Below are 27,916 nucleotides of genomic sequence, written 5' to 3' on the forward strand. Positions count from 1 at the left end.
ACGTAGCAGAAGCTACCAAAAATGCTGTATTGTCTGTGCTTGAAACGTTACCTTTGACTGTGAAATTTGCTATTAGGATCCTTGCTTTGATACTTCAGGACTGGATTACTTCGAAGTGAACTATACGAGATGCAATCCAAAATCCTACAAAGCACAGAATAACAAAGGAAGTGCTGCTGTTCTTAGCAGCAGTATATGCCCCTGGTTTCCTTGCTGCAGAATGGTTCCTAATTGGAATATAAGAAATTTGTTTTGGCTCTAAGGTATCGGTAGTGAGTCCTGAGTGCCTGGGTTCTTGTGGCCTGACTAAACACACTGTCTCTTTGTGCCAAGTCACCAAAGGTTGTCTCAGTGGAAATACTCTATCTAAATCCTTCTTGACTTGAAAGACAGAAGGCTAGCCACAAAGTATCCTCTGTTAGCATACTTCAGCTTTGGAATGACCTATTTTCCTCTACTGCTGACCTCCATTGTATGCTAGAAGTAGGATGCAGCTGGCTGCCACAGGAGTGGAATTTCGAGGGAGACTTGGGACTTCACTTTTATTTGTATAATATATGGCACTGATAGCCAGAGACTTTAGAGTTTTTCTCCTCTGCTTTTCTGTAAGTCTTATTAAACACAAATGTTAAAGATACCTGTGAAACAGAAGATTTCTGGCCTGTGCCACTACATGAGCATCCTCGGGCAATGGAAGGTGCAAAAACAGTTTCATATTGCAACCCCATGGATTAAAAAAAAAAGTGAAAGGAATCCTTCTATAGGGAGAGAACACCACTGTAGAGATTTTTTTTCTTCTGTCATTTCTTCCTTTGGATCAATAAAACCCTGCATAGTTATGAGAACCTGCACTTGTTATTTCATCACTTATAAGCAATGTAGTAATTCCAAACTCATGTTTATAAAACTGTTATATCCCTTCAACATCTGTTTCCAATATATATAAGACCTAGGCTTATCTTTGTTGTCTAGTGCAGTCTGGCAGTTTTACTTAGGATTAAAATCTCTATTGAATTTACCGTTTTGCTGATCTGCTGTGAAATTTTGGACCAATACAATGAAGCTCACCTGGAAATGATATGTCCTTCTTTTATAGCTGAGGAAGATACATGTCTTTTTGAACTTAGTAAAGTCCATTACACTGATTGACCAGAATATTTAATTATCATCCTTTCTATGCCTTTTTCTTCCACAGTTTTCCTCTATTATGATTATAGGGTCAGAATGCATTTTATGGTGGCTGAGTAAGCTGTCTTAGCTATATTTCCTACAACACTATGAATCAGCTATTTTAACCCTAAATTAACCTTGTACAAATATGTAAGTACAGATTTGTCACTTCCTGTAGAATTATTTCAAAGTAAATAATATGTTGTAGAAATTAATGCAGACTGGATGATCTGAGGTAAATTGAACAGGTCCGATCATGTGAGATTTTATCCACTGAGAGTTAAAAGAAAAAAAGCAATTTTGTCTTCAAGTACTGACTGTTTTCATCATACTGATGGTTACTATTTCCAAAAATGTTCAAAAATTGCATTAATTTTAGCACTAGTTTTCTCTACCAAGTAAATTTTTTAAATAATATATTAATATGGGTATATTCTTCTTTTCCTATGCCATCCTTTCATTTTTTTTTCTTACTAGCCACATTGTTCCCGAATGTCTGTCAGATTGGCTAGGCTTATGATCTCTCTGGGACAAATAAACAGAAAGGAAAGAGCATTTGCTTCAACATGACTTGTGCCTGCCAGCACAAATATAAGCATAAGATTGAAAAGACAATTTATGTCATTTTTAAAAATCAGTCAAGGACAGCCAACATATTAATTGATGAAGGTTGCATGAGAAGCTCCAAAAAGTAGATGATCGGATACAAAAGGAGTAAGACTGAATATGATTTAACATACTGTAACACACTGACATGATTACTTTTGTAACCTCCATGGGATATGTTCTGACAGCTTTTCCTAGTTTTTATTCACTCCTTACTCAGGCAAAACTCCCACTAACTTCTCTCCCATGGTATTTTACCTGACTAATATTTAAGTACATTATCTTTATGTTGTCTTGTGTGGATCACACAGAACATCCTTTTACTCATTTAGCTGCAGGAGACAGTGTATTTCATATTCAGAGACAGGCAGAGCTGTTACAGCCTAAACATGAAAAAGGATTAGAAACTTTATTACACTCATTACTACTTCACTGTGCAACTTTATACTGCCTTACATAATGTTTCTTTTAAAATGGAGAACTGCTTTCATTAACCATTCTGACAAATAAGTATATAACCATATGATGGCAGCAATATGCTTAAATATGTGGATTCCAATATGCAATATGTTTTAACTTGTCTAAAAAAGAAAGATACGACTCAAAACAGTGTTCTGAAGAGTAAGACTTGCAGCAGTCAAATATCACATTCAAACTGAAGCTTTCACAATTTTTTACTACAAAATAAAAATCGGCTACAATTTTAGTTGCTGAGTACAATTCTAATTACTCTGGTCATTCATTCCAAGGACATTTTACCTCTTTAAATGCGGAGATAAGCATTTAACATCAAAATTTGCCTTACATATATGCAGTTCCCAGACATCTTCAGGGGAGTAATGCACATGCAGGAAAGGACTAATAATTTTATTTCTTCAATATTAGATGCACATTGTTACCACAGTACATGTACTAGATGCCACAGAATTACCTATGCATTTCCCCTTCCACAGTAACTGAAGGAAGATTATAATGTGCAACAGTATTAAACTGAGATGATCTAGAGTGAGAAGATGCTGGAAATTTTAACAGAATTTACCCCGTTGACCAAGATCTCTCCAAAATTTATTTTTTAGCAGCTGATGGAAGTGAATGAATACTAAATATGAGCCAGAATGGAAGGAGATTTTATAAACATGCCATGCTTGATAAATTGTTTACAATTAGTTACCAGAGAATTCTTAAATTACAGATGGCATGAAAAATAGTGGTATGTAAAATTTGTGTGGACATACAACCATGTCTATAAAGGTTGGATAACTAATTACAGCATTGGCATAGAACAACTTTCTTTGTCATTACCTGAAACTATAGGGTTTTCTCAGCTTGTGAAGTATTTAATTGACTTATTCAGTAGTTAGATCATGGCTATCTAGCCTGTACACAAAAGAGGTATTTTAAGACTGAAAGTATAAAAAATAATGGAAATACTATCTGGCAGAATAAGGGGATACTGGAAACCTGTTCTCTTATCTTTCTGATATAGTAATTTATACTAAGATTGTTCCCAGGGACAATTTTGCTGAAAATTTAGTGAGCGTACATTTGTCTCCAGTGAATTTGAGCTCCTAGGATTTCATGGGGGAAAAATGTTGCAGGGAAAGGAAGTGGCATCCCTGTAACTTGGACAATTAGATATTCTTTAGATAAATACAGATAAAGTCAATCAAGGGAATGGCTAAATGAAACTTGGCCTCCCTCTAGACTTTAGTTTAAAGGTTAGTGTAAATCAGAAGTTGAGGGGTCAATCCCCTCTAGTACCTGCTGTATAGCTCCAAATAGGCCTAGAGGGGCATAACAGTGTTTAAACAACTTTAAGGAAATTGGGTTATACAACATTACACCTCTTTCTTCTTTGTTTATTTTAACTTGCTCTCTCAACCTTTTTTGACTAATCCTTTACCAGTTTGTGGTATTATTAAACAAGGAAGAATATTATTTAAAAAACAAACCAAACCAAAATAAAACATACTTTCAGTGATTTGATTTCTAGATAGAGAAAGAAGCAATTTTTAATCAATGGATTAAACAGATTACAATAGATTTTAATAGCTGAAGAATGTTAGAACACAATTTCTCATCCAGGAATCCTAATGATTTCTGGAAACAGCTTTGTATCTAAGTTTCATCTATTTGTGGTAGTAGATGCTATATGGAGGCTATATGGAGAAGATCAAAGGTGTTTTAAAAAAGGGCAAATATCCATTTGGTCTGTATGGGTCTGTGAATTAAGAAAACCAAACACATTTTTTTCTTAACAGATGGTTTCTTACAGATCATTTTGAGGATGCATCTGTATTGTCTACTTTCATGGCCATGAAAAAATGTAATTCATAAAGAAATGGAGAAGAGGAAAACTTTGTGGCTCACTAGATATAATTAAAATCCAAAAAGGTCCTGAAGACCATGCTGTGTCTTGTTCTTGACAAACATGCTTTTATGTATTTATCAGCAACTGAACACTGAGTGTATATTGAATGCTAAAGATGTCTAGCCATTGACCAATAGGTTCCACCAAATGAAAAATACTAAAATAATATGATTTTCTTAAAAAGAAATGAGTAGTGACTTTCAGAGAACATAAATGATTTTCAGCGAACCTTTCAAAATTTAAGTATTTGTATGGGTTTTACAAATCAATGTTTAGTATCAATGTTAGTTTACAAGCAAACAGAAAATCAGTTAAGTCCAGTGAAATTTCTCACTTCATTAACCTCTTCCACATTAATGTTCTTTTATATAAGAAAGGGAGATATGTCATATTCTTCACCTCCCATACTTCTTGCACTACTTACTGATTTGATTCTGCAAGTTGCAGCTCAAAAGATCAGAACTCAAAGTTTTTTTAAATGAGCTGTACTTGCATAGAATAATACCTTGAAGGAAATATGGACTTGTAGATTCATTCCCCAGTTATGCCTAAATCTGACCCATCAGGATCCTCACCTATTTTTCATGAGCCTTATCCCTTCATTTGAAAAATACAGGCAGCATTTTCTTAACTTACAGAATGTTCTGAGAATAGATCTTGAACATGATCAGATCCCATAGCAATGAGCTTTCTGAAAAAAAAATAACCTGTAATCTGCACCTAAGCAATTTCCTGTTATTATCACAGTCCCATTTTATTCATATCTCAAAGCTACCAGCATGAGTAGTCTCTGATCAATAAGTGCTTTATCAGAGAATACCATGTGTCAAACAAAATTGGAAAAGGCAGAACTGGAGAACCTGCAGATAACCCAGGTGACTAGACTGTAGCAACGCTTGGCTTGCTTTGTTCCATGAGGTCTTCAGTCAGTCATTCTTGATCATCAGCTAATACTCCCAGTTTCTCCAAATCTTCACCTTTGTCCATTTAGAAATCACAGAATTGATAACTAGCCCATTGGCATTGTTGGCCTTTGGATCAGGTCTCACATGTAAAGGAAATTTGTTTAAACAGATGCCAGTAGCACTCTCAGAACTGAATCATACCTATTTAATAAGGTATAGCAATTTCACTGACATGCTACCAAATGTTCACTTCCACACTTAACTAAGACTTAATGGGTGCTTCCACTATATTCAAATTTTTCCTTTGTGTCATGACCTTTTCTCCTTAGAATATTACTTCTAATTTTCAGTCATTTACCATATGAGATAAAATCCACACAGAGTTCATACAAGACTCAAACAGAGTTTGTGCTGCTTCTGTTTTCATTTTATTTGGGTTTATTTTTCTAAACCACATGTTACCTTATACCTTGCCAATGTAACTCGTTTGGAAATAACGTATTAATTCAAACAATGTTTGTTTGGAGGAACTCTGTGATAGCTTTCAGCTGGCTAAACACACTTAGATAGCATCCTGTTGGTTTCTAAGACAGAAATGAAAGGCTGATACGCTTACCAAGTGATAGCTTTGATGCAATATCCTTACAATATATGAGTACTTACAGCCTTATATTACTAGTGATAGCTTTTTCTCAGGAGTCCTTCAAGTGCCAAAGTTCATGCAGTTCATGTTTATATTCATTTAAAACCTCAACTAAAATATCTGCAGACAAATGTTGCATTCTCAAGCTCTATGGAAGCCATTCAGACACATCTTCTACACAGATAACAGGGTGGACTAAGTAGATAATTCTAGGCAAATTAGCTCTCCTGCTGTTTATTTTGGTAGAAAGTAGTTGCTAAAATTGTTTTCATGCATCCAAAATGAAATGTAACTTGATAACACACCCACTGAAAATGTAAAGCAGGTTCAGAAAAGGAAAATGCAATTCAGATTTGTTTTAAAGCATTTCATAAACTGCCTGATTGTTTTGTTTTCCAGGGGAAACAAAAAGCTAAATGTGCCATATGCAAAATGTGCCATATGCAAAACCCAGTGAAATTCAGTGTACTTCTAAAATGAACTTGAAATCCTAGCAGTTAAATATGATTCATAACCATGTTTTGAAAGTGTTTTTCTCTTTTACTTCTCCCTGAAAGACTTGTAGAAGCAATGAAGGAAATTAATTGCATACAAATGAATATTAAATGCATTATGAATAACAGTTTAGTTATTCTCTTTAGTATAATAGCCTTCCCCTCCCTTTGAAAAAAATGAAGTTATTTTACTAGTGTTGCAGCAGCATATTTTATTACCCATTTTAATTAAGCTCGAGAACCTTAGCTAGAGTTTAGCTAGAGAATGGACTAACAATATAAAATATCTTTATTATGGCACACCCACATATCAAATGTTTGCTTTTCTAGCTGTCTACAAGAATAGCACTCCTTTAAAGTAATTTGTAAGGGAAACATATCTAATGGTAAATAAATGTTTTAAAGTGTAGGTAAATATAATCATTATTATAGCACTATGTTATTTGCTGCTAAACCACTGACAGTTCAGTTTGATCAGGTCAGCATAATCAGCTGGTCACTAATTAATCATAATTAATATTATCTGGGTTCCATGCTGTCAAGACAAACTAATTATAGAAAAACAGCAGTTCTAGTATCATTAGCCACCACTTGTCTGCCTTACTAACGTCTTATCCTATTTATAAGTCTTACAGAGAAGAAGAGCATCTTTTGAAGGATTGTGGGCAGGTTATTTGCTTTTCTGTAAAGGTAAAGGCCTCTTTCACCTACCCAGCTCTGTAATCTTTAAAAAAAAAGTTAAATTGTAGATAAGTAGTGCAAACAATACGAAGATGAGTAATTTGAAGAATCTCCAGTTTCAGTAAAGTAAGATTATTATCCATTTCTGGAAATTGTATGCAATTTCTCACTAAAAAACCTGCCTTATGCCTTTGACAGTTATCTGGGAATGTCCACGGTATAACTATAATAACTTGATAATTCCTCTCCTTTCAAAGCCCTGATAAGAAGCCATGATTGCCACTGACAATCTTCCACAAACAGACACTGTCTACACTTACACATGATTCATGAGGGTTTTCTTCTCTCCTTTCATCTTTTGGTTCACCAAAGAATCATAACTGGCAGTGTTGATGTAGTCTCATAATTTGTTTCAAAAGAATGTGCTTAATGAATGCCTTTTTTTTAAAATGTAAATTTTGACTGAAGAGAAACTTCAGTCAAACCTCAGGATATTTATTGGAGAAAAGCCAAAACCAACCCACCCTAAACAAAATGGAATCCCTGAGAATGAATCCCTTCCCAAAACTAAGAACAGGTTTGGTCCTGTGTTCCTGAAGCTGGATAGATTCTATCAGTACCACATAATTACTCTCATGGCTTCTACAATACCTGCTACAACAAAGCAATAGACCTGAAATGTGTCAGGGGACTTCAGAATGACAGTCATCTCCTAAATGAAGGATGTTTTCTGTCAGTATCCTCTGTTCTGGAGCTTAAACCTTCCTGGTTCCGTGGGATACATCTGCACTGTCATGTTTGCACAATCTCAAGCTTAAAATTTAGTTCCTGTAACACCTTTGTTATCTACATGTTAATGCATGTTCAGACTCAACTTTAGCATATGCCAGCTTGCTCACTGGCAGAGAAACTCTATGCTGGAGAAGGAACAAGAACAAAGGATTGAGATCTGATTTATGCTTCAGCTCTATTGTTACAGAAGGTAATGGGCATGGCTGAATAAAGTTGTCCTGGCTCCAGTTCTCCAAAAGTGTATCAGCTTGTCGTGTCCTTCCACCATGACTCTATAGCAACATAATCTCAGTGTTCTACTAAAAATCTGTTAGGCATGAAACAGACTTTTGCTTCCTGGAGGAGTCTTTATATAATTATGTAGCTATTACATGAAACGGATTAGTAAATAACAATATAGAAGGGAACTATATAGGCCTAGGAGAAAAATAAAATTTCTGGAAATAGTTAAAGGAAGAAAAAGTTTTCTTCTAACAAATCTCTAACCAGCACACAAAGAAGGCCACAGAGGAGATATGACTCCAATCTGGATGCAACAAGAGAATGCAACTACAAGATTAAAAAACAAATAATTTATACTTGTACATACGGAACCTCAACTAGCCCTGCAGGGGCACACTTGCATGTTCCATGACGAGCAGACTGGATGTAATCTACATGACGGAATTCTTGAGCACCTGTGATTCACTTGCGTAACTGCAAGTGAAATAGGCAAGTTAGGCCACAGCCTCCATGATGTATTCAAGGTGTGAGGCCATAGGGGGCCCCTAACCTGCCAGCCAGAAGGTTAATTTTGGAAATCCCCTTGCCACAGATGTGTATCTTATACGTGCTTCAGTTGCAGATCATTACTGAAGGTCTTGTAGATCAAATCTGGCTGACTACACAGGCATTATGTAGATGTTTGCAGTGGTGAGCACAAATGGAGGGTCTGTCACGAATGGTGCAGCACATATGGAATAACTGGCAAGTCCTAGCTCCTACTGTGAAAATTCTCTAACTGTTTGAGCCTAGGATGAGTCTAAACATAAGCTATTGGGGCAGTCTGTGCACAACTCCAGAGGTTGTACCTTTGCAGATCTTTCATATCTCTGAGAAACACAAAAATATAGACATATTAGAAGGGTAAAGTGCAAGATAATAGGTATCATACTATAGAAAACAGTTATTTAAACAACTATCTGATGAAAATTCCTATCTTACATACCTTTGTTAATTTTCTTGACATGTGCCTGAAAATGAATTTTCTATAATTCTAGTTAGAATACCATTATTAAATAAAAATCCTCACAAAGTCAACCTGAGTGAATAGAAAATGTGCATAGAAATGGAAGCCACATTTTGCTTTACAAATAGGTGTTTAAACTATGTAGAAGAACATTTATAATAATGTTATCAGAATTTTAAAACGTACAGGCATGCTTATTAGTGTGTATTAGGTTTATCCACACACCATGTCTATGGAATGTGAAAAGTTAGGTGGTGGCAAGTCTTACAGCCTGTGGGGTCAATCTTGCCCCTAGACACACATGTATGTGTCACTTATCTGCTACAATGCTAGGCAACACTTGCTGATTTTAGAAAATATGTGCACACAACTGTGGGCAAGACTGAACAGTGACTTTTCAATTTGAAGTTTCTTCATACAAATGCAAACACTTTTTGCAATCTGATTCTAATTAACAATACAGTCATTCATTCATTCTCTAACAAATGAGCAGAAATCCCCTTCCTTTAGCAATACACAGACATTTGATAGTAACTAAATATTTGAGGTGATTATGTGTTACAAGATCTGATTCTGTTGTACTTAAGACTCAAGTCCTGTTTCCACCTCAGCTATTGGCCACAAAACCACTATGCTGTATTACTTGCTCAGGGGCATTGGAAGAAGAAATCTTCCATCCACAGCTGCAAAGCAAGCAGTGGAGCCATTTTGTCACAATGAAGAAAACTTCAGGGTTGGCCTCATACTTAGCTCATAATCTACATAACAGAAAAGTACCTACTGAATGTCAGCACTGGCAGCTAGTGTAGTCTTTTCATGGTCTGAGTTCACTATTACATGAAACTTCCCAGTGATTCCATTAATCCCAATTAATAAAACCAGATTTGTGTAAAACTGCCCCTCAATCTACTGGCAACACTCTTGCTAATACAGCCTAGTATGCAGTTGGCCTTTTTCCCCACAAGAGCCTACTGTTGGCTTATGTTCAATTTGTTGTCCACCAGGACTCTCACATCCTTTTCAGCACAACTGCTTCTATGAGACTCTTGTTTAAGAGTAGAGGCAAGAGGTGCAAAACCATGATTTTTTTTCAGACAACTACTACCAGGGTGTTTACTTTGTGCCGGAGCATGTCCAAAGAAGAGCAATGAAGCTGGTGAAGGGTCTGGAGAACAAGTCTTATGAGGAGCGGATGAGGGAACTGGGGTTGTTTAGCCTGGAGAAAAGGAGGCTGAGGGGAGACCTTATCTCTCTCTACAACTACCTGAAAAGAGGTTGAAGCAAGGTGGGTGTCGGTCTCTTCTCCCAAGTAACAAGCCATAGGACAAGAGGAAATGGCCTCAAGTTGCGCCAGGGGAGGTTTAGATTGGATATTAGTAAAAATTTCATCACCGAAAGGGTTGTCAAGCACTGGAACAGGCTGTCCAGGAAAGTGGTTGAGTCACCATCCCTGGAGGTATTTAAAAGATGTGTAGATGTGGCACTTGGGGACATGGTTTAGTGGTGGACTTGGTAGTGTTAGGTTAATGGTTGGACTTGATGATCTTAAGTGTCTTTTCCAACCTAAATAAAATAATTCTATGATTCTATGATTCTATGACTAGCTCTATCTGGTCTTATCACCAAACAATTATTAACAGCTGGGGATATTAGATGCACTACCTGGCAGGCATCTTCCAGTTGAGTTTCATTCAAAAGGAATTCAGCTCATGTGTTCCAAAAATATTCCACAACGTGACTTGAAGTGCTGTAAGTGGGACAACTGAGAGATTCACTTCAAAAGCACACTCCTGATCTAAACTAAAATGCTAAGATGGACACACATATAGAATCTTTCTCAGAACCTTGAGAGAATGGAAATCCTATGATCTTGAGCAGGTGCTGGAAGTAAACTTTGTAGCTTGAAATACATTCCGTGAGACTCATTAAGGCCTGAAAAATATGAATAGGATCTCAGAGGTTGGTATGAAAGACTCCAATGATTTTTGTCGCTAGCAAAGGACCTATCTCTCTAACAATACAACTCTAAAATTCCATTCAAGTCAGAGAAGTGGCAAGAAAAAGATTCTGGATCTTGGTGATCTAAATAAGAATCTGGTGGCTTTAAAGCTGTTTAAAGTACCACGACTGATGGTCTTTTGCACAAAATACCAATGGCATTAGTACTTAGAAGCATAGAATCATAGAATGGTTTTGGTTGGAAGGGACCTTTAAAGATCATCTAGTCCAACCCCCACCCCCGTAATAAGCAGGGACATCTTCAACTGGATCAGGTTGCTCAAAGCTCCGTCCAACTTGACCTTGAATGTTTCCAGGGATGGGCATCTACCACCTCTCTGGGCAACCTGTTCCAGTGTTTCACCACCCTCATTGTAAAAAATTTCTTCCTTATATCTAATCTGCATCTACCCTCTTTTAGTTTAAGACCATTACCCTTGTCCTATTGCTACAGGCCCTACTAAAAAGTTTGTCCCCATCTTTCCTATAAGACCCCTTTAAGTACTGGAAGGCTGCAATAAGGTCTCCCTGGAGCCTTCTCTTCTCCAAGCTAAACAACCCCAACTCTCTCAGCCTGTCCTCATAGGAGAGATGTTCCAGCCCTCTGATCATTTTTGTGGCCCTCCTCTGGACCTGCTCGAACAGGTCCATGTCTTTCTTGTACTGAGAACTCCAGAGCTGGATGCAGTACTCCAGGTGGGGTCTCACCAGAGCAGAGTAGAGGAGCAGAATTGCTTCCCTTGACCTGGTGGTCACACTTCTTTTTATGCAGCCCAGGATATGGTTGGCCTTCTGGGCTGTGAGTGGACATTGCTGCCTCATGTCTGGTTTTTCATCCACCAGTACCCCCAAGTCCTTCTCCACAGGGCTGCTCTCAATCCCTTCATCCCCTAGCCTGTATTGATTCTGGGGGTTGCCCCGACCCAGGTGCAGGACGTTGCACTTGGCCTTGTTGAACCTCATGAGGTTCACGTGTGCCCACTTCTGGAGGTCCTTCTGAATGGCATCCCATCCCTCAGGTGTGTCAACCACACCACTCAGCTTGGTGTCATCTGCAAATTTGCTGAGGGTGCATTTGATCCCACTGTCTATGTCAATGATAAAGATATTAAACAGTACTGGTCCCAATACCAACCCTTGAGGAACACCACTCATCACTGATCTCCATCCAGACATTGAGCTGTTGACCACTACTCTCTGGATGCGACCATCCAACCAATTCCTTATCCACTGAACAGTCCACCCATCACATCCATATGTCTCCAATTTAGAGAGAAGGATGTTGTGGGGGACTGTGTCAAAGGCTTTACAGAAGTCCAGAGAGATGACATCTACTCTTCCCTTGTCCGCTGATGTAGTTACTCCATCACAGAAGGCCACTAGGTTGGTCAGGCAAGACGTGCCCTTGGTGAAGCCATGCTGGCTGTCTCGAATCACCTCCCTGTCCTCCATGTGCCTTAAGACAGCTTCTAGGAGGATCTGTTCCACGATGTTCCCAGGCATAGAGATGAGGCTGACAGGTTGCTAGTTCCCAGGTCCTCCTTTCTACCCTTTTTAAGAATGGGTGCAATGTTTCCCTTTTTCCAGTCACTTAATATATAATCTGCAAATGTTGACAGAACCATTGTCAACAGAAGTGTCATTAGTGTTCTTGAAGTCCATACTGCACAAACTAGCACTACAGTAAGCAGCACTGATTGCAATCTGACTAATATCAGGCAGTCTTAGACATGGTTTTGTATGAGATACAGAAGGTGTTTAACCAATACATAGGTGATACTGGGAGAGTCCTTCTGAGGTTCTTAGCCTGCCCTTCCACCCCAGAATTCTAGAAGTCTTGAGGATGTCACTATGTCACCATTACCTGTGCCTCATGCACTTACATTTTTCATGCGTATAGGTAATCTGCCAATACTGAAGCATACTCCTATGGAAATATCTGGTTATGGAGATCAAAAATTTTAAATAACAGTAATAGCAAACAATAGAACAGAGCAAGGATCTTGAGAAAACAATAAAAGAATCTAAGAGAAATACAAAACCCAAAGGAAATTGAAATTTGAAGAGTGGCTGTTGCATCTACGTATGAGATGTAGCAGGGAAAATGCACAGCAAGCAAATTTGTCCTCAGATTAATGCTGTTGTGTAGTGTGAAGAAGACTGCTTGAATTTTGTGGTCAATCAACTTTGCTGTTTCAGAAAATGAGTGACATCCCTGCATAATGTTTCATTTGCCTTCCTCTCTGTTTCTTGGACAGCAGACGCCTGGCTCCCCTCCTGCTACTTCCCTCTACTCTTGCCTGTCTGTTCTTGGGTAGGAAGGACACTCTACAGTACTCACAGGAGGAAAAAAAATCTTTGGTGATGTGACATTACTGTAAGAAGGCTAGGATATATTTGGCACAGGATATATCAGATTGGATTCTCTCTGTTCTCCTTGGTAATGAGTGGCTTTTACTGATCTTAGACTGCACTAGCAGGAGAAAACTGAGAATGCAGCTCAGTTCATTATGTTCTAATGTCTGCAGCAATGCTTTACCTCAGTTGCTTTATAAATTTTATCTTCTCTGGTGCATCCTTTTTAAAAGTGTATCTGCTCCAATAGGATTTCTGCTTTTCAAGACTATAAAGCTGACAGATGAATATAAAAGAGAACAGACTTTTCCAGAGCTTTATATCAGAACAGTAGAAAACGAGAGGACAGATAAGCATTGGAACATGTTGTGGAATCTCTGTCCCTGGAGGTTTTCAAGGTCAGATTTGATAAAGCTGTGAGCTACCTGCTCTGAAATCGATGTTAATCCTGCCCTGAGCAGGACATTGGACTAGGTGATCTCCTCCTGAAGTCCTTTCCAACCTCAATTATTCTGATAATAACTGAGGAAAAAATCCTAAAGTTTCTGTAAGTTAGCTTTCCCCAGATAGTACCACAGAGGCCAGATTTGTAGACAACTCAGAATGATGTAATTGGCAGTAGTGGGACTATGATATTGATGACAATAAGCCCTGCTACAAAGTCGTGCAGTGACAAGAATGACTCTTGACTGGACCATAGACGTGTAAAATGAGGGTTTTTTCCCTGAGGCTATGCAATGATACAGTAATGGGTCCACAGTACAGAATAACAGCCAAGTCAAACTGATTGAAAACTGAGAGGGATTTAAACCCCATGGTAGCAACTGAAAGGTGTTTTGCTCATGCTCTTCTCCACTCTTTGTGGGTAAGGAATCGAAATTCAGATGGGAAAACACTGAAAGGTAGTATTTTCAGATATCAAAACAGTTGCTCCACAGATAGTTGGTACATATGATTTCCACTTTACTGTGTACCTCATCTAATAATTAGTCACATAAATAGATTACACAAAGTGCAGTATTTTAAAAGTATAAGCACTAAATACAAATACAAAAGACATTTAGCAACATGGTCTGGATGAAATCTACACGGTTTGAGGGCTGCCATGACTTGTTTAGTGGCATTTTGACAAAAGTATTTGAAATATGATGTCTGTATGTGACCTACACTTGTCAGAAGATTCCTATATTATCTACAGTATAGCTGGTCTAGTTTTCCAGTTATGTAAACTGTTGGTCTGTCTTTCCTTATAAAATGAAGATTATGTTATCAAGATATGTCTCAAAATAATGTCTCAAAAAAACCTGCCTTATCTGTACTACAGGGACTTTGAATTGATCAAAACTGAAAATGTTTTAGAACTAAATTACTTGCTACTACTTAGATTGTTTAGGATTTATTACTTTTTCAGTTAAACTGGAATTAGAGTAATCTTTTATTTTGTCTTATTGACAAGCATTTTTGTCTTACTTACACGTTATTTTGGTTTCCCTACCAAGGTAAATACAAAATGTGATAATTGCTTAAAATATTTTATATTGTTAAATTTATAAAATACTTCCAATAATTAGGTTTTAACAACACATGAGACTCATTCTTCTAAAATGTTAACATACTAATTGTATTACTCAAACATTTAAAAAAATTTTGCACCACTAGCTTGAGTGTGTACCAACCACATTATAGGAAGCTGTCTTGGCCAAACAATTTCCTCAACACAGCAAGAGAGAGATTACATAGAATTTTACTAGATACTTTGTGCTTGTTCCAACTGTTCATAAAAGGCATCAGTCCAATAGTAATCTGCTACTTTTGGCCCAAGTAGTTAGAAAACTCTTTTCACCTCAATTTATTATTTCATCTTTGAAAACCATGTCATAGAATAGAATCATAGAATCATTTAGGTTGGAAAAGACCTTTAGGATCATCGAGTCCAACCGTTAACTCTGCCAAGTCCACCACTAAACCATGTCCCTAAGCACCACATCTACATGTCTTTTAAATACCTCCAGGGACGGTGACTCAACCACTTCCCTGGGCAGCCTGTTCCAATGCTTGATAACCCTTTCAGTGAAGAAATTTTTCCTAATATCCAATCTAAACCTCCCCTGGCACAACTTCAGGCCGTTTCCTCTCGCCCTATCACTTGTTACTTGGGAGAAGAGACTGACACCCCCCTCGCTACATCCTCCTTTCAGGTAGTTGTAGAGAGCTTGTCAGAAACAAGCAAAGGGATAATTTTTGTACCTAACGTACATAAGAACTTCCTTTAATATATCTATGATACAGGCTATCTTATAATTTAAAAATGCTTTCCAAGATCTTCCATCTAAATTATTCCAGTTTAAGGTTAATTCCACGTGCACTGAACTACAAGGAAAGGATGTAATTGATTTTAAAACAACTGGATTGATTTGATTTAGCATTGGATTATGCCAATTATCACCAGACCATAGTTTAGAACTTTCTATTCTAGCTATCTATGCAAAGGCCATGCAAAGAAGATACGGAAATACAGTGTTTTTATCTATCAAAAAGAGAAAAATATCATTCAGGAGTAGGCATGTTAAATCCTGATGTCTAGCCAATGAAATGGATTAAAAATGAATTACAAATGTAATTTAGCACATTTATCTATTCTTCCAGACTATTAGTTTCTTTGTCTAAATATTTATTTGCTGGCCATTGTGTATGAGAGCCACGCAAACAGCAAGATGAATGGCTGAGGAAAATAAAACTGATTAAGAATGGAATTCTATCAAGTCCACAAAATACACAAAATTAGAAAACTGAAAACTAGTTTCCTTTTAATCTCTGCCATAATAATCTGTCATGTTGTATTGAGACTCTGTACATTTACTTTCATGAGTACAGTCCTCAAAGTACTTTTTTCTTTTGTTGTGTTTTTCCAAAATGAGTATCTTAAAAAGATACTTATAGTATATAAATTAACTTTTCAAAATCTTTACATTTTTTACATTGAGTATTAATGTCAGTTTACTGTAGATGAGTGAAGTAGAAGTTCTATTTCTAAACAAATGAGCAGTCTAGAAAAGAAAGTCAATACAGGCCTAATTTCTCCATGTTTAAGAAATGTACATATTTGCCTAAATTATTTAAATGTAAAACCAATTACTCTCCCTCATACGTAGTAACTCACAATAAATGAGAAAATCTTCAGTTTTGGAATTCTGTTTTCAGTTTCTTCACTCATGCAAATAACATACTGTTGTGATATGCCATTATAATATGCTAATAAATAGTTATTTTTAATGTATATAGTATACTAAAATGTGGATCAACGGATTAAAGTCAAAATTCTCCTGAGTATTTTTGCAAATATTCATCTAATTTTTTCAACATATGGACACATTTCTTAATACATATTTTCAAAAGAGATGTTTCCACTACTTTAAAGGCTTAATAATAGTTTGTGCAACTCAGAAATGCAAATTTCGTATATATGCATAAGTTGTTTCACAAATATCTTGCAAGTAAACTCTCAGAGTCTGTAACATTTCAGGCCATACCAGGTGTTCGGTACTTTCTCATAAGTTCCTTGATTGCCCAAAGTAATTCTATGCAACTAATATTGGCATTTTAATGGGTATGATAATATAAAATATTGAGATGTAACTTTCTGGTGCTGTGAATGTATTTGCAGTGTGAATGTTCCTTTGCTTATTAATGAAATGAAAATGTTGGTTAATGAAAACCACCAACAGTAGAGGCCATCAAATTTTGCCAACTGACACACCTCACCAGAAAGCCAACAGTCCATTTTTTTAATTGCTTGTTTTGGTAAAAATAATTGCCAAGCATTTAAAGTACCATTGGCAGATTATAAGTAGAGGTTTATTTCTAATGTTATATTGGCATTTTTTGAGGATAAGATGCAAGCAGTCTTAATAGTGTAACAAACATTTTATCTTGTCTTTGTAATTAAAATACTTGCCAAATGGTCAACAGGGGTTTTTTTTTGGAGTGGCAATAGCTTGATAGCTGCATCAAAAGAAGTGTAGCCAGCAAGTTGAGGGAGGTGATTTTCCCCCTCTATTCTGCTCTTGTGAGACCCCACCTGGAGTACTGTGTTCAGCTCTGGAGGCCCCCAGGATAAGAAAGACATGGACCTGCTCGAGCGAGTCCAGAGGAGGGCCATGAAGATGATCAGGGGGCTGGAGCACCTCCCCTGTGAGGACAGGCTGAGAGGGTTGGGGCTGTTTAGCCTAGAGAAGAGAAGTCTCTGGGGAGACCTTATAGCAGCCTTCCAGTACTTTAAGGGGGCCACTGGGAAAGATAGGAAGGGACTCTTTATCAGAGAGTGTAGTGATAGGACAAGGGGTAATGGTTTTAAACTGAAAGAGGGTAGATTTAGATTAGACATTAGGAAGAAATTATTTACTGTGAGGGTGGTGAGGCACTGGAAGAGGTTGCCCAGAGAAGTTGTGGATACCCTCTCCCTGGAAGTGTTCAAGGCCAGGTTGGACAGGGCTCTGAGCGACCTGGTCTAGTGGAAGGTATCCCTGCCCATGGCAGCGGGCTTGGAACTATATGATCTTTAAGATCCCTTCTGATCCAAATCATTCTATGATTCTATTCTATGATTCTATGATTTGAGGAAAAAAGGGCAAATCAATATAATAAAATTAAATACAGGATAACACCAGATCTTAATGTGTTTAACAGCCAGTTTTTCCACTGAAAGCAGTAAGAGTTGGGAGCACTTATAACCGGCTCATCAACTTCCCAGGTTTGGTCAATGAACTTCTTTTTTTTTCAAATAAAAATAAGGGATGTCATCTTGCAATAACTTCCCCAAGGTGATAATGTATTTTATGAATGTCAAAAGCGTTTAGTTGTACTTGTATTCCTTTGCTTGTCAGGCAGTTTCTTTGCTACACTTTCACATTAGCAAACATTCGATGCTTTACCTATTTTCAATAAAAATATGTAGTCAAACTATCATTTTATGTTTTTAATTAAATTTTTGCATAGCAGCTGGATTACTTGGGAGTGGTTCCCAAGTAAAGCACTTGGGAGTGCTTTCCAAGAGCAAAAACAAGCTCCACTAGATGGATAAATAATCAGGATTTGGATAGTAATCACCTATTTGCTTGCTGATTATTACTACAATGCTATCCCAAAGAACAGCTTATCATGTGGTTGCACAATGAGAAGATGCAAGTTATACAAAACATTTACTATGTGCATGTCATAGTTTTTCTGTATCAGACAGTAATATAAGAAACAATTATTATTTCAGGTGTTCATTCCACAATTTTTTTCCTTCCATAATGAAACCAACTACACGGGTTGCATAAGTTCTTGCCTAAACCACTTCAATTAGCAGCATTAACACCGCTTTAATTAATAAAATAGAAATTAATTTATCTAGGACTGAAAGAGAAATGTAATTGTCCATTGCTACATTTCAGCTATCTGTATTTTTAAATAAATTCCTCTGAACTCTAATATGAACAAATCCCTACTGTAGCTATTTTGCAAGTGGTCAACCAGCAAAAATGATTGATTGCTTCTAATTGCAGAGACAGATCATTCTCCCTCAACTTTAGTGTGAAGAGATGGAAAAAATATGTCTTCATTTGGGAAACAGAAGTGGAAGAGAAATCTGTGTTCCTTTTAGTATTATAATTTCAAACTAGATCTTTGACTATATCTAGACATGGATACATAAAAACAGACTGAAATTCCTTCAGGGCTCCCATTTGGTGCAATTGTCTGACACTGTTGTATTACTGCTGAAGAAAGGAATGGTCAGTCCCCTCTGACTGCCAGTGGAAAGAATGCCATTCCCTATGTAATAGCTGTCCAACAGTAATGGGTGCAGCCACCATTGCTGACAAAGTCCAGGACTCAGAAAAGGATGCACACTTTTTACAAAGAGAACTAATTGGGGAATTTTTGTTCCAGAACATTTCTGGCTGTTTGCCTGCATCTGTCTCAAACATAACAAAGTCAGTCGATTATAAATAACTCCAGGATTGAGAAGAGGCTAGTCTGAAGATTTTAATGTGAGATAGTAAGGAAGTTTCTTGGAATAATTTTTGGAGTTCATCTGCAATACAGTTAGGTTTTACTGCAAGCTATTTTTAAGAGTGGATATTAAATTACTCATAAGGAATGACATGCTAATATGCTGACCAATCTGATGCAGTACCTGGTTCCAGCAAATCTGGTGAGAGAGGATTCCAGACTGACTAGTGGTTGTTCAACTGCTGGTTCAACTACCGTATCAGAGTCATGCTTTGCACTATAGGACATGCAATTCCAAGTAGCTGTTCCAAACCAACAGTATTTGTCCTTCTTTGGTGCTCAGGTGAGGACCTTGTTTACAGAATCCTGTCTTTGCTCACTTGCAGCCTTCCAGCTCTGTGCCTAGCTTTTAGTTGTTTGGCCATCCACCTGAGATTTCTGAGAGTCTATTGATTAAAATTTTGCAAATCATTTCTACGGTTCAGGATAGGGGGCAGTGAGATATTAAATCATGCCAAAGATTCTAAGGTCAATAATGATTATAGGCTAGATACACACATGTTACTGCACATCATTTAAGAACGTGCTTCATATTGTAAAGCAATACTTGTACCATGTTATGTGAATGATTCTGACGGCTGTATTTTTTCATATTCTTCAGTCCTAAGGCCAGAATGTAAACCTATGGTGAAACTACAAGTGAAACTAAGTTTCCCAGATGCCTCATAGAACACATGTGTTTACACTGTCAGCTCTGGATTTCCATAGCTTAGAGACAACTGTGTCAGTTCCTGCATAAGGGAAGTTCAGGACTGACTGTATGACTTCCTAGATTACTTAATGTCTTTATCAAGTCATTGCTATTAATACAGCTAACTTATTATAAATTTTCTCAGTAATTTTAGCAAAATACAAATAAACAAACAAAATCCTTATGATAAAGCTCTGCCTTTCAAATATTGGTACTCTGAGTAGAGGTACTAGAAGTAAGTGAAGTGGCATGATTTAACTGCTCTCTCATTCCTTCAAGTAGTCTCCACAAAACCATGTTGATGGGATAAATCCAATAGTGCTGTAAAACCTGTCTTTTTCTTTTTATGTATTTATTAAAAATTAAAATAAACACAGAAAAACAACAACACAGCACAAACTTAGGAAGAGGACCAAAAGCTTTAGGAAAACTTTTGCCCCATTGAATTTATCTCCTACTGGGGTTGACCCACAACATATGCTTTAACTTTATGTACTTTGGCAACATTGCGGAGAAGGTACTGATTACGTTAGAAATAAAATTATATTTCAGAATGATCCATAGAAGTCTTGAATACTGAAGTTCTAAGAAAGCCAAGTGGAAAAATAGAATTATTTTCAAATGGCAATACTTTTGTCCTCAGAAACTATTTGTTTTGGGTAAAGTTCAGAGTTCTTGAACTTGGCGTTGAGAGAATTTATGGACCTTGTTTGTCCACTCTTTCAAATCCCCACAAAATGTGTGTACATTAGCTACCAGCTGAAGAATACAGCCCTAGTTCTTGTTGATGAGGTTTGACTGATTTAAAGTGCTGCAAGTATGCTTGTAATGGCTTTAAAAAGGACTACTTGGACATTTCTCTCACAGCTTAACCAAACTCCCAACACTTGTGCAGTTTTCCATGATTAACTAGGTGATTTCTTTGTGCAATATTGTTTTCTCTAGAATTTCTATGAACTCAAATATTTATTTATTTTAACATTAAATAAGGGAAACTAAAATACTGTAGGAAAATACCACTTGAAGTAAAAGCACTGTTCATAAATTGCTCTTGCAGATGTATGCAAAAACTGATTTAAAAAGAGGTGCTCTTGTGAATCAAAAATCTGTCTTAAACCTTTTAACATGATTTCACAAAGATGTCTCCAGTGTAGCATTGCTGCTTATGCAAATGCACTTAACATACAAATCAATTAAACCTGGAAAAAGGTAGCTGAAAAATAGATCACTGATTGCAAATTGAAAAGTACTTCCATAGGATTTAAAAAACAGCAGGACCAAATATTTAAAACAAAAATACCCAACCCAGAAAAACACCAGGTCACCTAGCACAGTCTCTATTTAGATGCATAAAAGCTGTAACAATTAGAGAAGGTTAGTAAAGTGGATACTACTAATTCACTGCATGCACAGGATTGCATGACTTGAGATGGCAGGTACAGTACTTTATCAGAATGCCTACTTGATGAACCTGGAGAAAACTTTACATTTCTGCCTACAACTGCCTGAAGAGTTTGCCAATAGACAGATTCTATAAATGGGAAAAAATACTTTAGAACTTGGCCTCTGCTACTGTCATCCAAAAGGAGAAATATATTACAATAGGTTGGGGAAAAAAAGTACTCTATAGCAGGCTTTTTGTTTAACAGCAGGAGTTTTAAATGTCTACTTTTTAGTAAATTTTCTTGAAAGGAAATTGAAATGATTCCTATACCATGATTTTTCCTATAAAACCTTAAAAGGCAAACAAGTATGCTTTGACTGTGGGTTTTTTTAGTGGGTAGAAGACGGTGGCAGAATTTTTCTAAGCAGGCAGATTGTGGTCTAGCAACAAATATGCTTTTTGCTTTATTGCCAATTGTGGTAATACCAGCGAGGACTGAACTAGGTGGTGATGGGTGTAGTGACCTCAATACAGGAGAAATTAGAGATTTAAGTTGATGAAACAGACTAAATAATTCTACACATGATGGCTAGTTTCAGGGTTGACACAGTATTTTCTTCTCCTGCCCATTCAAACTGTTTAACTGTTTGGATCTTGCTTCTAATATTGACCACAAGAATGAGAGAGTATGTTGGTTCTTATCATGGAAACAATAGTTTGCTAACAAGCTGAACTTGGTCTGTTCTTTCCTGCTGATCACGAAACAACAGATCATAAAGACTTTAGATGCTATAAGCCTTGACTCTATTTGAAAATGTTGCATGGCACAGTATTAAAATAGTGGTAATCTTTCATATAAAGGAGCTTACCCATTGTCTCAATCTGCTGCAGAATAAGAAAAGCGAATACTTCATTTTGTTGTCAGCTGTATCACCAATTTCCCTCAGTAAGGAAGTCAGCTCTTTAGGTTAATGACGGCATTTAATAGTGGTAAATCAATCCATATCTACTTTATAAATCATGCTTGTTCAACAGAGTTTTTCTTATTTCTCTACAAAGATTTAAAAAAGCATCCAGTCCAATAACATTACAAACATTGTTTGATTTGGAAGACCCACAACTATGACTGGCTTCATACCACACAAACTGCTATACTGAAGGGTGGTATTACCCACTTATTTATAACCACCTAATGTTACCATGTAAGGCTGAATCGATTAAAAAAAAAGTTCCAGAACTGACAGGAATCTCTATAAACTTTGCTCTCTAGGAGACATAACAATAACATTCAGCCCAAATTAAGAAGTTTTTGGTCTTAGATTGGTTCAAACTATTTTGGGTGCAATTATACTGGACTTTCTGTTTTTCAGTAATCTAATTATCATGAAAGGTCTTTTTTCGTATTTCATAAAACTCTAGAGAGAAACATAGTTTAAAGTTGAGTACAGCTACTAAACAATCACCTTTTTGCTAATTGCTACGTTCAATATTAAATCAAAATATAAGCCTCCTATACAGCTTCTACTTACTGATTTCTTTTAAAAACTGTAATCAACGTATAGCTTGCAATGTGTTTCCTCCTCTTGCTTTTTCTTTACTTGCTGAATTTACATTTATTAAATTGTCCATTTCAGGCTTCAGGGAATGAGTCTGAGAGTGAGACAAATGCATTTTCTTGTTTCCTTTTTTTTCTCCATCCTCTAGCTTCCCAAAATATGGTGGCCGTCAAGAATCAGTACTACTTCGGAAGAATGCCAAGAGTTTATACTGATGGTGTGTCCAAATCGGGGTATTCAATGAAATGCAGTGTTAGACAGTAAGAAAATTTTAGTTCTGTTTCCTTGGGGTGCATTACAATAGGAAATACTCCTAAAATATAAGGGGCATTATCCAGGGAGATTTTCAAAATTAACTGATGAGTGCCTTGAGACAGGTCAGCTGAAGTAAAAGTTGAATTAGATTCACCAATAGCAGCATATTTCAAGGGCTACAGTGTGGCAACTCAGCAGGGAAGATTATTATCAAAACAAAACCACATCAGACCCCAAGGAAACCATAAAATACAGATATTTAGAAAATTATAGACTTAAAGGACTTTTCCCACTTGAGTTAATTTGGAAAAAAAAATAAACAACCAGAGATAGAGGCTTGTGTTACAAAAATCTAAATTGTGCAGAATTGATGTTGAAATTGATTTCTGGACAAGCTAAACATTATTGTGCATGAAAAACCTTAATATTTTATTTCTTTTTGGAGCTGTTTTAGTATACTAGGGACACTTTCCTTTCTTGTGATGCATGAATTAAGGATAGAAGATACTTTGCATACTCTTTCAAGAAATTTTTGAGCACTTTAAATTAAGGAAACATACATTTAATAGTTTATGAATTTGTTTTCTAGACCAGTATTAGCTTACTATACATGCATATAGGAGTTGCATACCCAATTTTTACAGACACTAAAAAAGTCTTAGAATATTAGTGACTATTTAGATTGTAGGCTTCAAGGAACTCTGTAAGATACTGTAATCTTACTGCGTATCTACTTTACAAAATCCCAGCATAATTTTAATCAGTCTTCTTCAGTTACTGAGAGAATGGCATTAGTGGTGTAATTTTCTTAAGCACAGAGAAAATAAACTATATGTCATCTTTCATTGATACTTATTACCTGTCATTAAAATAGTATTGAAAAGTATTGAGAAACAATATTAATGTAATTGTTTTAGTGTAAAATCAAAACAAAAGTGATTTTATTTTTTTTCTCATCTACCAAATTCTGACACAGAAAAAAGTAAGAGACATCTGATAATGGTCACTATAAACCACTAAACTTGGGAAAAAAAAAATAAAATAAAATTATAGTAAGCAATGCATTTACTTTTACTGATTTTCAAAATGGAGAAAATGAGCTAATTAGACAAGTCTGCATTTTGAAGGGGTATTTTCCCTTACATAAGAAGAAAAGTATAAAGTTAAGTATTATATACTAATTCTCATAACCCAGAAGATACAGCTGTGCTTTAAAAACACAGTGAAAATGTAATAACCTAATTTAGCTTGGTAAGAGCTACTTTTTCTTGGCTTTTTGCCCAGAATATGCTTATTCCTTCTGCAAAAACAGTATGGCAAACTCTAAAAAAGAAAAGGAACATGTTGCAGAGAGGCAAACCAGAATATGTTCATTATAAACATAACATACTTAACGATTACTGCCTTCAGTAATCAGTAATAGCAATTTGCATTAATCTGTATAAAGAGAATAATACCTTGATAGTCAAAAAAGTGAAATCATCAGTTTATTGACAAAACAGGAGCAGGCAGCCCTAGCCTGAGAGCGTGTTTGAACACCATTCTGGAAAGGATCTCCTGAAGTCCTGAGACTCTGAATTTTCACTTTCAGTATTATAGAAACCAATGAGATAGATAAGTACTAAAACTTTATAGAACCTCTTGAATGTCCACATATTAATATAGAATATTCAAAAGGTTCTCTTAAAAAATTTTTTTTCCCCTTGTACATCCAAGAAGAAACTCTACCATCTGACTGACCTATGTAATGGTCTTTAGCTGGGATAACACTGCAGTGGAAGATTAACTAAGGCAGAAAACAAGAGCCCTTAGAATTGCTGTTTTTGTCTGCTGAGGATGAATGTTTCAGAAATGTCCATCAAACTTTCAACTTTTATAGTGATTCAGGCACAAGCCTTTTTTTTTTTTTTTTTTAATGCATGGCATAACTTGTAAAAAGACTAATAAAGGTGCTTATGTTATTTACAAAAAACCCTCATGTTCTGTTGCCACCTTTGGGAACACTGCAGTCAGGTGTAATGGGACATATAGCCTAAACCATCATATTTTCCTGTTTCTTCATGTAGTATGGAATATGAAAATTACTGCAGTGTACTGTTCCAGTGCCATAATGCTAAATCTTTTTCATTCTAGGCCCTTTAATGCACTGCTCATTAAATAAGTATCTATTGTATTAGATACTGGAACTGTTTTGTCCACAGAATAGGTTCAGTAGCAAAAATAACCACTTAAGTTTCCCCAGTTCATCACACTATGGTATGTCATTCACGACTCAGATGCTCTTAGTTTTTGCCACTTTCCACCATGTCCTCTCAGGACCTCACAGCCAACTGCAGAGAGGACTGCCCAAAAGCTTATCTTCTCCTTCTGTCCAGACCGGGGGGTGGTTTGATCTTCACTCTCCAGTCGGTTCTTGATTCATTTTCTGTGATGATGCAGAAGGGTGGTGCTAACTAAACATGCCGCTGGTGTTTGAGGACAAAGCTTGAGGCATCGAGCCTAAGATCACCACGCAGGCAGGGCGAGCAACCACGTTTTGACTGCAGAACCAAAGGCCAAGAGGCTGGGGCCGGGGCTGCTCCGAGACCGGCGCCAGCCGGCGATTCCAGTGGCGTCAGGTTTCCGTGACTGGCCCGGTAAGGAAGAATAAGGCGCCGTGGCGGCCGGGGAGCCGTCCGAGGATGGCCAGCCACTCCCCGAGGCACCCACCGGCGGCGGCGCTCCGTGCCCCGGCGCTGGGCCCCGAGCGGCGGTTACGACAGTTGCCGCAGCCCGGAACCGGGAGCGCGCCCCCTCCCGCCTCAGGCGGCGGCGCCCGCGCGCCCGCCCCGCGCGGGCCCTCACTGGCACCCAATCAGCGACCGCCGGCTCCCAACGCGCGCGTGCGGGGCTGGCACCACGTGACTCGCGGGGTGCCGGGGAGGAGGGGGAGTGGGGGGAGGGAGCGGCGTGAAATCCACATCCGGGTGAGGCCGCGCTGGCTGGAGCTTGCGTGCGTGTCCGGCTCGCGCGCGTGGGGGCGGCTTTCCTGTGGTGGGAGTGGGGCGGCCCCGAACAGCAGGCGCGCGCGCTGCCTGCGCGGGAGCGAGGCGCGGTGGTTGGTGGCGGCGGGCTCGGAACGCCAACGGTGCCAACGGTCCCACCGGTCCCACCGGCCGCGGGGTCTCTGACAGGGGTGGCCGCGGAGCGGGCTAAAGTGAAGGGGGGAAGCCGCCTCCCGCCCTACTCTGTACAGGCTGCCCACCCGCGCCGAATAAGCCTATCGGGGGAGGCAGGCGCTGTTTCCAGCCGGTTCACCGCCCTCCCGTCGCGGGGGTTGCGGGCCGTGGAGCTGGCCTGGTACCCGCCGTGGTAGAGCCTGGGTGCAGCGGTTGCTGCAGGTGACTGTCTCTGCGAGGCCTGCCTTCATCTGCCTGACTCTTCCTCCGATGCTGCCCCCAGGTCCAGGCCCTACCTGTGCCGCAGCTACGGCCCACCAGTATTGATACCCGTGTGCTGTGGTGGCTGTTCTTAGTGATGTGACTTAAGGGTTGCTACAAAAGGGGACTTTAAAAGTAGTTTAGAGGAACAACAGGAGCCTTCCTTCCCTGCACCAGAAAATTGATATACCTGTCAACAGGAAGGAGAACCTTGTGAGTAGTTCTCTAGCGTAGAGGTCTGGAAATCTTGGCTGTGACCTCTGCTTCTGAGGCGAAACTGTGAATGGCCAAATTTTCAAACGTTGTCCAGAATCTTAAGTTGTGAAATATCTAGTCTGATTTTTCAGAGGTGCCTGTGTGCCTAATATCTGTTACTATAAATGGAATTAGGTGTTGAAGTATTTCTGCAAATCTGTCTGAATCTTCAGGCATCTAAAACATTTTCTATAAATCTGGTCTTTAAACATTTAAGGTTTTGAGGCTTCTTATGCGTATAATAGGGTTGACTATATCCTCTTGATACCTCAGCACCTGAGCTTAGCATTTTGCTCTGGGATAGTCCCATGATGAACTCTGCAGCTTTGGTTCTTCTCAGGAGACTATAGTTTATCTTATAAACAATTTTCCTATCGTAGCAATTCTTTTTGCCTGTCAACTACACATTGTGAATGCATTTCTTGCCATCTTACTGCAGCATTTTAGTGGAGCTTTGGGTAGTTTTGTCACAGTGCTTGAACACCTGTTTCTGTAGACTTGCTTAATTGTTTTTGTTCTCAGTGCTTTCTGGCTGTTTTGCTTTCTCCTGCTTTTCAAATTTTGCTCTTCTGGGTACGTTTCTTAAATTTATGATTTTGTTCTGAGGGCCTCTGTATCCATGGCTTGAATGTCTAAGTAACTGTTGGTGCTAGTGTTCTAGTACTTCATGATTTTTTTCTTCAGGGATGTCAGTTTCTCACTCACTAATACAGGAAGCAGACTGCTGACCATTTTCAAACCGAGTTTGCAGGGTAGACAATGCCTGTTAACAAGTGCAGTAGTGGACTCCATGCTAGTAGGATTTGAAAGAAAAAAAAAATCACAGCAGTGTTCAAACAGGTGATACCTGGATGCTCAATGGATAGTAGATAATCCCAGAGCCTTTTTCAGAACCTCTTAAAGAGATTCTTGAGAATTTGGTGCAAATTTATTTTACGCTATTTTGAAGATGATTAAATACAGGAGACTAGGACAGTGACTTAGGTGCTGTGTGCCTCAACATGTCTTTGTGAATAGCTTCACCAATAATGCCTTCTGCTGTTAGTCTGGGACATCACA

At 38.0% G+C, this 27,916-nt stretch overlaps 1 protein-coding gene across 39 annotated transcripts in view; it reads left to right on the forward strand.

Annotated features, from left to right (window-relative positions):
• Positions 1-27,916, forward strand: part of CCDC91 (coiled-coil domain containing 91) — a 259,524-nt gene that overhangs the window by 73,148 nt on the left and 158,460 nt on the right. For 3 of the 39 annotated variants that reach the window (XM_072877200.1, XM_072877296.1, XM_072877350.1), the window contains exon 1: positions 25,589-25,819. The exons of 26 other annotated variants lie outside the window; for them this stretch is intronic. The gene's annotated coding sequence lies outside the window, so the exon portion shown is untranslated. 10 more of the 39 variants (XM_072877243.1, XM_072877342.1, XM_072877228.1 and 7 more) reach the window with 7 other exon arrangements.

This window comes from Ciconia boyciana, chromosome 1 (assembly GCF_034638445.1).
Source record: "Ciconia boyciana chromosome 1, ASM3463844v1, whole genome shotgun sequence".
Lineage (NCBI taxonomy): Eukaryota > Metazoa > Chordata > Aves > Ciconiiformes > Ciconiidae > Ciconia > Ciconia boyciana.